General features: G+C 35.1%; 1 pseudogene; it reads right to left on the reverse strand.

Moving 5' to 3' along the window:
* Window positions 1-4,919: 4,919 nt before the first annotated feature.
* Window positions 4,920-9,921, reverse strand: LOC107690863 (uncharacterized; annotated as a pseudogene).
* Between the last annotated feature and the right edge of the window lie 473 nt (window positions 9,922-10,394).

Raw genomic sequence — 10,394 nt, forward strand, 5'->3', positions numbered from 1 at the left:
ACTGTTTTTCTAATATTTTCATTGTTATAGCAAATACATGTTTGTGCAAATTAACTAACATCATTCAGTCACACTTTTAACAAACCTGATTAAAATAAATAAAACAATCTCCTTATTTGTTGCATTATCATTATTTTTATGTAACTCTGACTACATGTGCTGAAAAAAAAGAGAAATAATATTTTATAAAAACCTTTAAAATTGCCAAAGAAGTAAGGGAACACCAGTGACAAAAAAAGGGTACATGCGGTCTTTAAATAAATATACAAAAAATATAAAAAATCATTAAGCTGTCATTTATGTGTATTAATAAAGTCAAAAGGTAATCTAATAATATAGTCTAAGTTTAAATGTTAAAAAAAAAGAAATACATTTTAAGACATCTTGCCATACCAAAAGTGGACGTTTCTGTAGAATGACCCATATAGTAATAATATCAGCTCAGATAACATTTGATTAAAGTCGAATTTCAAATCTCACAGAGCCCACCAAACGAGTTTGCAACGTTGAATCATAGCCTACTGCTAGCAAGCAAACCATGGCATGGCTTGGCATGTACCTAGCCATAGCAAACACCTAACTCAGTCACTTCCGAATCAGGCAGCTTATAATATGGAATCAGATTTGTGCCAAATAAAACGAACGAAACTTTTACGAAAACGAACAAAAAAAAAATTTGATAAATGAGAAAAACACTCTGAAAATAAAAACAATAAACTAAATAGCAAAAAAAAGTAACATCGTCTTCAAATAAACTGCTTTCTTTGTTGATTTCACTTTCAGCTTCACTTTCGCTAAACGCAGTTTTGAATGCGCTGCCAGCGTTTTCGTTTTCGCTTTCCAAGTTTTTGTTTGCGCTTCGCAAATTTACGTTCGCCATTCGGTCACAACTCTCTCTCTCTCTCTCTCTCTCTCTCTCTCTCTCTTATTTTTTACACCTCATAATGATATGCTCCACATTTTCTGGAACATTACAGTCATCACAATTATCTGATATGCATTTTCCCATTAAAAACAGGGTTGATTTTAAACCAGTATGTCCAAGTCTTAATCTTGATATAATCACTTCTTCTCTTCTGCATTTCCCTTTAAAAGCCTTGACGTTAATCGATTTCTGAATATTATAATAATATCGCCCTTTGTTATCTATGTCCCACTTTTTCTGCCATGATTCTCTCACTTTTGTTTTAATTAATGATTTGGCCTCACCTTTACCAAATGGGACTTTCATTATTTCCTCGTCCTTTAATTTCAGTGCATTCTTTGCAGTCAAATCTGCTATCTCATTGCCCTCCACGCCAGTATGAGCTGGAACCCAACAAAACTGAAGATTAATTCCAATTCTCTCTATATTTAACATTATCATGGATATCTCTTTATATAAATCCTCTCTTATTGTTTCAGTTGAATTCAAACTATTAAGAGCTGCAACAGAGTCCGAACAGATAATAACTCTTTGAGGTCTTACTTCTTCTACCCATTGCAATCCTAAAATTATGGCTACTACTTCAGCTGTAAATACAGATAATTTGTCATTAATTCTTTTGCATATGGTTACATCAAACTCTGGTATGTACACTCCTACTCCTACATGATCATTCCTTGAATCTTTAGATCCATCAGTGAATATTGGTATATACTGATAGTAGTTCTGCTTAACATATTCCTGAACCAAATATCCAATATTATCAGCGTTCCTTTCAGTCCATTCTTTCTTTAGTTCTAAAAGTTTCAAGTCTACATTGGGAACTGGAAATATCCATGGAGGAACATTACCCCATACCATATTTGGGCCGTACTCAAATCTCTTTAAACCATATTCTTTCACTACTGTATTAATATTCCAACCGAATCCTTTACCTTTTCGTTCTTGCAAATACTCCCAGCAATCACATAAGACCTCTGTAGCCGGTTGTTCTTTCCCAGATCCTTTTAACTTAACCCAGTATGTCAGTGACAGCTTTATCCGTCTTAAGTATAGTGGTAATTCTTTAGTTTCTACAAGTAGCGCATTAGTAGGAGTTGTTTTAATAGCACCAATACTAAGCCTAAGAGCTCTGAACTGTATTCTGTCTAGTTTTTCCAGGACACTCTTAGCTGCTGCTCCATATACCATACACCCATAGTCAATACATGATCTTATTAATGCCCTGTATATATCAAGTAATGACTGTTTATCTGCGCCCCAATCATATCCCGAAACTGATCTCATAAGATTTAGTACTTTAATACATTTAGTTTCAGTCTGTTTAACATGTGTCTTCCATAGACATTTCTCATCAAACCATAAACCTAAATATTTGAACTTTGTTACCCTTTCCATACTTTGACCATATAGTTTAAGCTGTATATTTCCTAACTTTCTTCTCCTGGTAAAGAGCATGTAACATGATTTAGCAACTGACATCTTAAATCCCCAGTCATATGTCCAGTTTCAATTCTTATTATGGCATTCTGAATATTATTAATCATATGTCTAATATTTTTCCCTCTTTTCCATATAGCCCCATCATCTGCATATAATGAATACCCAATACCTGTACCAACATTCTCAAAGATGTCATTTATCATGATGTTAAACAGAATTGGGCTAATAGCACTACCTTGCGGAATACCATTTACTATATTAAAATCATTTGAAACATCATCTCCAACTTTAACACGAAATGTCCGATTTGATAAGATGTCTAAAATCCAGTTATACATCCTTCCACCAATACCCATATTATGTAATTTAATCAGTAGTCCTTCTCTCCACATTGAGTCATATGCTTTCTCTATATCAAAGTATACTATAATCATGACCTCTTTCATACTAATTGCTTTTTCAGCTTCATTACTATTCATTCATTATTGTAGATCGACCTTTACGAAAACCACTTTGTTGTGCACAAATCAATCCTTTCTGTTCTAAATGATATGACAGTCTACGAACTATTACCTTTTCCATCCATTTACACAAGTGAGATGTTAACGCTATAGGCCTGTAATTCCCTGCATTGTCTGGGGTTTTACCAGGCTTACTAAAAGGCAATATCAGAGCACTTTTCCAGTTATGAGGCAATTTGCCTTCTCTCCATATCTTATTAAACAGCATTCGTATAATTTCCATAAATTCGTCTGGTAATTGTCTAAACATAGCATAACACAGTTGGTCTTGCCCTGGAGCCGTATAACCACTTTTCTCTAAGGCCATTTTCAACTCATGCTTTGTGAATTCCATGTCTAGTGTTGATCCGTCAGTGTCCTTTTTCCTTAATACATCAGAACATTTCCTAATAATATCCTCTTTCCGTTGCTTATGCACTTCATCTAAGTGACTTCCACTATGAATACTTGCAAACTTCTTACCTAATAAGTCAGCTTTCTCCTTGTTTGTTATTGCCAAGTATTCTCCATCTACCAACACAGGGATTTTAACAGATTTCCTTTTGCCAGTCATCTTTTTAATCATTGACCATACATCATTCAGATCTATTTCTCTACCAATAGCTGAACAGAACTGTCTCCATGCATTCTTCTTTGATGACTTAATTATTTTCCGTGCCTTAGCTTTCTTTCTTTGGTAATCAATCAAATTGTCTTGACTCAAATGCTTCCTTAGGACTCTAAATGCACGATTTCTTTCTTTTATTGCATTTTTACATTCACTATTCCACCATGGAACCATTTTTCTTTTTCCATTCACTATGCTTTTTGGTATACAAGTTGATGCAGCATTAATAATTGAACACATCACTGCACTAGTACAGCTATCTACATCTCCTTCCATTGATATAGTTTTAGCAGATTCCTTGCAGCATACTCTAAATGTATCCCATTCCGCTTTAGAAAAACACCATCTCTTTATTATGTAACCTTCCTGTACATGTGGTTCAAAATTAATTGTGCATAATATCATATAGTGATCACTCCCTGTGTTAATGTTATTCAATATTTTCCATTCACATGAATTGCTCATATTTCCAGAGACTAAGGTAAGGTCTAGGCATGATACTAAGTTTCTTGTAGCATCTACCCTAGTACCACTTCCATCATTAAGACAAACAAGTGATCTCTCATCCATTAATTCTTCAACTAATTCTCCATTTTTATCTGTGTGATTACTTCCCCATAGATTATTATGTGCATTAAAATCTCCGCACCATATTTCTCTTCTGTTAACACTTGGTATAATGTCTTGAGATATTTGCATTGATAACTTCTTGCATGGATTGTAAAAATGTACTAATTTTATGTTTCCTCTGGGACTACATATTTCTATAACTACACATTCATATTCATTTTGAACATTTATCCTTCTATATGCTAGATTATCTTTAATGAATGTTACACATCCTCCACCTTGTGATCCAATTCTATCACATCTAACAGAACCATACCCTGGCAAGACAAATTCCAAGTGTGGTCTTAACCATGACTCTTGAATACAAATAAGATCAGGCACAACATCCATGTCAGTTATGATCTTCTTGAACTCTTGCCCATTCGCAAGTAAACTTCTGGCATTCCATTGGAGGATATGAAATACCATGAATATGTTAATCACCTTGAGACAATCCATCATAATTAGTAGGGTTCAGCATCTCATGAATCATTTCAGCCTTAATATCTTTTATCCCCAACAGCTCTGTAGCTGCCTGTACTATTGTCTTAATTCTGTCACTTTTTCTCTGTTGCTGCATTGCCACATTCACAATCTTACAGATGAAAGTCACAAAGCTGATTTTACTCATAATTAGCGTATCCTTGTTAATCTTTTTGCAACATGTGATTATTTCTGTTTGCTTTTGATTTTCTGTAAAAGACGGAATCTCAATTGACCGTCTTCCCACAGGCAGGTTTGTGTTACTTGCTACACGAGTATCTTTAGATCTAGCTAGTTCACTTTCCTTAACCTTTTTTAAATGCATCAGCATATGACACTTGATTTATTATCTTGTACTTCTGTACCTCTCTAGCTTGTCTTTGAACAGGACATCCTCCAAAAGCAGCACTATGTTCTCCTCCACAGTTGCAGCATCTGGTTTTTGCATCTTTATCACATTTGCCATATTCATGTTCCCCCCCACATCTAGCACATCTTAATTTTCCTTTGCATTGTCCTGCAGTATGTCCCATTCTTTGACATTTAAAGCATCTCATAGGGGCTGGGATATACTCCCTAACATCGTAACTCAAGTAACCCATTCTTATTTTCTTGGGCATAACACTTTCAAACTCAAGGAGAACTGACAGGCTATCCTTTTTCACCCCATTTCTTATCATTTATAATCTTGTAGCTTTCATCACTTTACCTCCTTTCACTTCCTGTGTTATCTCTTCCATTGTCATTGCCACAGGTACATCATAAATAACGCCTTTAAGCTTAGCTGCATTTCCTGGTATGTGAACACTGATTCTCTCTCCATTCAGCGTTTCTGCACGGAGAAACTTATCTCTTTGTAGTTTATCTTTAGTAAAAATCAGTAACCTCCTGTTACTCAAGTATTCGGCAAACTTTATTTTTCCCATTTATTTTTCAATAGCTTTTGTCAACTTTAATGGACAAAAATGTACCCCTTCTCTTTTGAATGTTACCATAACTTATCATTCCATTTCTTCATCCACCCTCACACTTGACTTTGCAGCCTTTGTTTTTTTGCTCACGTCACTCACCTCCAACCCTAAACTTGAACTTCCAGAGCTATTACTCCTATCTTTCCTCTTCCTTGACACATCCTGCCAAGGCATACCTTCACTGTCTCCATCCGTACTTTCACCCATGATAGTTGCATCCACGGTACAGTTGTTGCTAATCCGTCGCCCAAAACACTGTTTGAAATCTAGCGCCGTCCGAACATGCACGCCGCGCTTTGTGTCTCCGTTTATGGAACGATATTCCGGACAATTTTCAAAAGGAATTGCAAATTGTATTTTCAATTGCGTTTTCAATATGTGGACGTATAAATTGTGACATAATCCAAATGCAATTGCAAATCCTGCATTACCGTTTTAATTTTAGCTTTCGCGAACGCACAGTGACTGCCAAATTTCAAATGAAAAAGTAAAGTCCATTTGCAACTGTATTTCCCATGTTTTAGGAGTTACGAGCCTGTCATATTTAAATAGCAATATTAATGACCTCATTGTCATGCAGTTTTCGGGCACCTTTCAATTCCATGGTACTTTTTTTTCCTACTATGGAAGTCAATGGGGCCGAAAACTGCTGGGTTACAAACATTCTTCAAAATATCTTCTTCGGTGTCCAACAGAACAAAGAAATTAATTCATGTTGGGAACAACTTGAGGGTGAGTAAATGATTACAGAAATGTATTTTTGGGTGAACGATCCATTTAAGTTTGGAATGACATGAGTGTGAACATCTGACAACTTTCATTCTTAGGTGACCAATTCCTTTGATGAGAAACACTTACCGAAACAGGCCATTGTCAACATCATTCAGGGAGTATTTTGGCATTTTGCCTTTGCCCTCCTCCCCTTCAAAGAGCCTGGTCTCTATGCCGCCAATCAATTCTATAGACGGGGGGAAAAAACAACAACAACAACAAAAAAAAAACATTGTAACCAGAACAAATGAATTAACAAGAAATCCAAAGTATGTACAAAAAAACAAGTACAAAACAAAATCCTGACCTGTCAGGAATTATTTTCTCAAAGCCCCAGTGTCTACTCCAGCCTCTCCTAAGAAAGTAATCTTTAAAGTGTTGACTGGGGAGCTTAACTTTTGTCGCCTCCAAAGTAACAGACTTCGTTCCACAAAATTAATTCTGGACACACAAATGCAGAATTCCTTGGAGGTGTCAACTTGAGCCTGCTGGCCATCGTAGGACATCCTCCTCACTGTAAATTGTTTTTATATTCAAAGGTTAAATCTTTTAAATATTCAGCATGGAATGGCTGAGACAGCATTATAATAAAAAAAAGTTATAAATGATACAAGTACATTATTACGTATCAATGTTCATGTTACTTTTTATGTACCATGACATCTCTTCATTTTGTGGGTCCATTGTATCAGGGCTCTTCGATTGAAGGGACACTGGACTAGGAAGAAAATGTAATTGTGAAAATATAATAATGTTCATGTGAAGTAAAAACATTTAATTCAGTGCTTTAATATATAGCTAAAGTCTCATCTGCCATATAAACATACTTTTGAAATCCAATGTTCTGACTCAAGATCTAACTAGAAATGTCAAAATCTACATCACATCATGCAGCACAAAATTACACTGCTGTTTCTACACTGCTATGTGTGTATTGCATTACCTTTCCAAGTCACCACAGTAACTTGCATGGACCTCCAATTCCATCATAGGAAAAGTTTTAATGCATACAGGACACTTTGCATCTGTCGACTAAAAAGAAATGATGTAAAATACAAAATAAAAGCAGTCAGAATGATGTCATCCCATACAAGTAAATGACCTTTTCTTCAAATGCTGGTGGTGAATCAGTTTCCTGGTAATAGACAAAAACATTACATTTAAACAAAAAGTTCCAGATGCAGTCTACATAAGTTACTCAAGAGGTTATCAAAAAAAAACAAAAACCTCTGGTTCAGAGTCTGAAAGTGTTTCACATTCCAGAGCATCACATTCCCTGACATGCAGAGCAAGAATCTGCAATGGCATTATTTTATAGCATTTCTTGCATTCTGCTTTTGGCATTAAAGAAAATTCCTGGGCATCAGATGGAAGGGGGGATAAATCAAATTCATCCTGTAAAGGGACAATATAAATCATGGTCTTCCACCCTCCAGTTGCACATCTGATGGTACTGCCACAGTACCCTTCCGACTCTGGAGGAACAAGATTCAGCCACCTCCTTCCCTGTCCACCTGAATAATAAATATTACAAATATGTATAACTAAAGTTTTATATATCATTGTCATCTTTTAACATAGTCTTACAAAGTGCTTTCTGGAAAACATTTAAATAAACTCACATGCACAAAATAAAGTGTTAAAACAAGAATATAAATTAACCTGATAATCATACTAGTAATGCACTGATATTAGTTATACTGGGATTTGGCTGATAATGGAGGTTAAAAAAGCTTATTTACATGGAGTTCTAAACCTGATTTTTGATAGTCAAAAGCAAAATAAGATATCCTGAAGAATGTCTGTTTTGTTTTTGTCCATTAATGATGGGGAGTAAAGGGATTTTTGAACAAAACTGACTTTCATTGTATGGACATAAACAGCTCAGACATTCTTCAAAATAAATTGAGCCAGCCATACATAAATGTGAGTAAATGATAACAATTTTGCATGAACTGCCCTTAAGCCCTGTTGGAAAACACATCAGCATTTTTTTGAAATCTTTCATTACTTTTCGGGTCACTGTGTGTTAATTAACTTTGAATTATGTTTAATTGCTAAAACATGAATATTGACTATACCAACCTATTTAAATGTACATACATGAATGGAATTATGTGCATATTTACATTAAACTAGTTGCCTTGTGCGATACTCTGAATCTAGTTACTTTTATTACACTGAATTGGTAGTGGTGTCAAAATCATACCAGTTGACTTATAGAGAAGCCATCCTCCGGACGCTGATTTCATTTTGGGGTACGCGTCTGTAAATAAGTTGGAAACCTAAAATCCAAATTACAACAAATCATTACAAATAAAGTTACTCTAATATTTGCTGAGAGAGTGAAGCATAGTTTTTAATTAGGTAAAAATGTATCAATATGTATCACCTCTGAGTCAAATCATCATTCATTGAGAGATTTCGCTTTCCCAATCCTGCCTGCATGAGTTGAAGTTCCTCAGCTGGTGAAGGGGTCATTTCAGAATTTTTACATAACAGGAACACTGAAAACATGAATGGTTTCCAAGATTTACAGAACTTTGTGGGTTTATTACAGCTGGGTAGACGTCTTTTGGACTCACATTTTTTTTTAAATCCTGGGAAAGACCTTCAAGAAATTAATAATAGAAAAATTAGTTAAGGAAAACGTATAGAACAATTCTGTATTTATCAGAAACTCAGTAGACCTCATAATTTTCTCTGACTATTACTGTGACAGAGTGCTTATGCAACTCTATTGTAAGTCGCTTTGGATAAAAGCATCTGATAAGGGAATGAATGTGAAAAATTTGTATTGCAAACAGGAAGTATCATTGTTTTTAGTCATGTCTGCAAACTGAAACCTGGCCATGTCTTGTTCCACAGTTGGACACTGTCCCGAGCGCTGCCCCTGACTCGTGCTGGTTTTGCCCAACGAATGGTTAAGCACCTCTATGATGTTATGTATAGCTGATGCAGCATCAGCACCAAGGTTTGAGCCTTGCTGCAGAATAAAGATCAGTCTGAGATCTTTGCTAAAAAATACACGCAACATCCTTGAATATATTACGTATCATCACCTTGGAATTATAAGGTTCTCTCTCACATTTTTGTCAAAATGTAGTTATTCACATTTGTATTTTGTGACAACTTATTTACATTATGTGATTTGTAGGTTCTATCTACAAAGGAGTATGGTATACAAAAACTTGAGCTCAATATCTCAAAACTGCTCAGAAAATTATATAATTCCAAGGTGGCAAAATGTTGGGGTATAAAGAGCAATCAAGGTAACGTTAACGTACTGAATCAAACTACATAACATAAGTGCACTGCAGACATGTAAATAACAAACCTATACGTGACAAACACTTAACGATCTAAATAAAGACACAACTGTTGCATTCTGCACAGGAATAAAACTTATATCTCGATTTTTTTTTTTATTATTATCTTAGTTACAAGAAACTTACCTCAGGCTGCCTCAAATGTCCTGCCGAGGAGGATGTTGACGACGCTCCGTGAGCCTCCCGATTACTCATCTCGAATAACCCTAGTCGTCTTCTTCTGATGTGGAAAATATCCGTGTTTTATCATTAATGTTCTTTAATATACTCTTATTAAGTTGGCTTGTGAAAGCCAACTTACTGACATGCTATTTAAACTTCTTATTAAGTTGGCTTGTGAAAGCCAACTTACTGAAATGCTATTTAAACTTATTATTAAGTTGACTTCTGAAAGCCAACTTACTGAAATGCTATTTAAACTTCTTATTAAGTTTAAGTTGGCTTGTGAAAGCCAACTTACTGAAATGCTATTTAAACTTCTTAAGTTGGCCAAATTACGATTAAAACGGGGAAAAATCCCATAGACTTTCATTAAACAATCTTGGCTGATCTGAACATTCCGTCAAACTCCAACTGTCAAAATTAAAATTGAAACACTGACTCAATTAAAGTGCATACCATGTACTATTTCTAAGCCATTTTAACTAATTCAAACTAATTTTATCTATCGATCTATCTATCTATCTATCTATCTATCTATCTATCATCTGACTATTTCTATCTATCTATCTATCA

Source organism: Sinocyclocheilus anshuiensis, unplaced genomic scaffold (assembly GCF_001515605.1).
Source record: "Sinocyclocheilus anshuiensis isolate Anshui unplaced genomic scaffold, SAMN03320099.WGS_v1.1 scaffold3948, whole genome shotgun sequence".
NCBI classification, from domain to species: domain Eukaryota; kingdom Metazoa; phylum Chordata; class Actinopteri; order Cypriniformes; family Cyprinidae; genus Sinocyclocheilus; species Sinocyclocheilus anshuiensis.